General features: G+C 33.5%; 1 protein-coding gene across 2 annotated transcripts in view; it reads right to left on the bottom strand.

The window, feature by feature from the left end:
• CCDC39 (coiled-coil domain containing 39) overlaps positions 1–2,502 on the bottom strand; it is a 47,827-nt gene that overhangs the window by 9,156 nt on the left and 36,169 nt on the right. The gene's annotated exons all lie outside the window — the stretch shown is intronic.

Below are 2,502 nucleotides of genomic sequence, written 5' to 3'. Positions count from 1 at the left end.
AAACAAACCTTTGCTCCAGGGGGAGGTACTACCTCTAGCTTCTGAGGCTGTTTACTATCCAAATATCTTTAAAAAGATAGTCTAATGCTAATCAAAACCACAATGAGATATCACCTCATTGGAACACTGCAAAAAATATGCACTGCTGGTGGGACTGTAAAATGGTGCAACTGCTGAAAAACAGTATGGCCATTTCTCAAGAAATTAAAAATAGTACTACCATATGATCCAGCAATCCCACTTCTAGATATATAACCAAAAGAATTGAAAGCAGGTTCTCAAAGAGATACATGGACACCAATGCTTATAGCAGTACTATTCACAGTAGTCAGATAGAAGCAACCCAAATGTTCATGGACAGATGAATGGGTAGACAAAATGTGGCATATACAATGGAATATTATTCAGCCTTAAAAAGGAAATTCTATCACATGCAACATTAATGAACCTTAAGGACATTATGCTAACTGAAATAAGAGTCACAAAAAGACAAATACTTATAAGAGGTATCTAAAGTAGTCAAAGTCATACAGACAGAAATAAAAGTGGTTATCAATGGCTGGGGGAACGGAGAAATGGGGAGTTAGTGTTTAATGGGTATAGAGTTTTAGTTTTACAAAATGAAAAAGTTCTGGAGAGCTGTTGCACAGCAATGTGGATATACTTAACATTACTGGACTGTATGCTAAAAAATGGTTAAGATAGTAAATTTTATGTGTTTTTTACCAAATTTTTTTAAAAAGATAGTCCAGAACAGGAAAGTTTATGTCTCTCTTTGCAAGGCATGCAGAAATATGAGAAACCCATAGAGAATTGTCTCCTAAGATTTAGATTCTTAAATATGCTGGTTAATTTTTTTTCCTTTCATTCCAGTAAATTTATATTTTATGAACTATTTTTTAACTTATTTTATAATAATACTAATAATGCTGATATATGCATGGCAACATGAAGATAAAACATTTACCTGCTACAACCTCATGAAAAGTGAGCCATCTAACCATGGGGAAAATAAATCTTCAACCTACCAGTTTACCTCCTCCTGAAGAAATTCGATAGTAAAACGTATTAATAACTGTGAGAAGTTACAGCTTTGCTTATTTTCAAGTATCACTGTTGTTTTATCAGAAAATATTTATTCATCGTTTATGTGATTATAAAAAACAAGGCTTATTGGCCTTCTAGCTTAAGATGGTGTACTGAGTACAAATATATCTCTCCTCTGGCCCAAAATGGAAAGATTAAAAGAAAAAAAAAAATACCACAACTCTGAGAAGGAGAAAAACAAGTTTTTCATGAATTCATGAAACGGAATACTATTGACAGGAATACTACTGAGCTATTTTTCACCAAAGAAGTCTGGAAAAAATCTAAACTCAAGAATAAGAAATAAAAACAAGAATGATCTCTGAGCTTTTGATCAAGAAAACGAATAAAGATTAACTACAGAACATCTGGGCCACTCTCCTCAATTCCTCAATCCCTACAGGGATTATTTATGCTCTAATGATAATGATAATGATAAATTACCAGAGTTCTTAGTATTGTATCTTGGAGCTACAGAGAAAAATAAAAAAGAGCATGATGTCACTCCAGGACTCCAAAAGAGTTGAGATTAATGAAAAAGAAGCAGTTCTACCCAGGAATGAAATCACCCAAAATAAACTCCTTTAGGGACAAACTCCTTATGCTCTTTAAGGACAGACTAGCCCAGAGCCAACAATCAGCCTCCTATATAGAGAACAGACCAAGTAGGGAAAGAGATCTATCTAATTGCAGAAGAAACCAATACCAGCTAGCTATACCAATCACCATGATTATTAATTAAGTATTTTTAAATAACAGAAAGCCTAAACTATCAGACATTTATAGAAAGCTAACAGCATGAATAAAAAGAACAAAATGAACAAAGATAGAACAAGCTCTAGGAGAAACAAAGATAATGCATGGGATAGAAGCTAACTTTGAAAGTATTCTAATTAGTGTCTTCCAAATCATGAGAGGACACCGCATGCAAAAACACCCATAAAACAAGAATGGGCTGCCATGAAAAGAAAGGACCAATGAAGAAATGGAGTTCTTGCAAATCATTTCCCCTTTTCAATTTAAAAGCAGTGAAGAAAAACTAAATTAATGATATAGAGAGATGGTGGGGCAAGGAATGGGAGGAGACAGAAAACAGGGAAATAGGGAGACAATATCTTAAAAAGTAGAATAAAAGGAAAATTTTAAATGAGAAGAAGGTTAAGAAATCTGGAAGACAGATCTAAGGCCAACATACACTAAAAATGAGCAACATATGAAGAGAAAGTTGTGTGAGAAAAAAATTAATAGAGTATTTTCCTGACCTGAAAAAAAGACTTGAATGAAATAAATGAAAGAAGCCACCAAGGGTCAAACGAGAAAAATAAAGATAAAAAACCCAGACATGTACAGGGAAACACTGAAACCTCCAAAGATAAAAATAATGTCTCAAAGTTTCTAGAGAGAAAAGAAAAACCA

The sequence above is a fragment of the Pteropus vampyrus genome, unplaced genomic scaffold, assembly GCF_000151845.1.
Source record: "Pteropus vampyrus isolate Shadow unplaced genomic scaffold, Pvam_2.0 Scaffold14, whole genome shotgun sequence".
NCBI lineage: Eukaryota > Metazoa > Chordata > Mammalia > Chiroptera > Pteropodidae > Pteropus > Pteropus vampyrus.
This window is presented reverse-complemented; position numbering and strand designations above follow the sequence as displayed.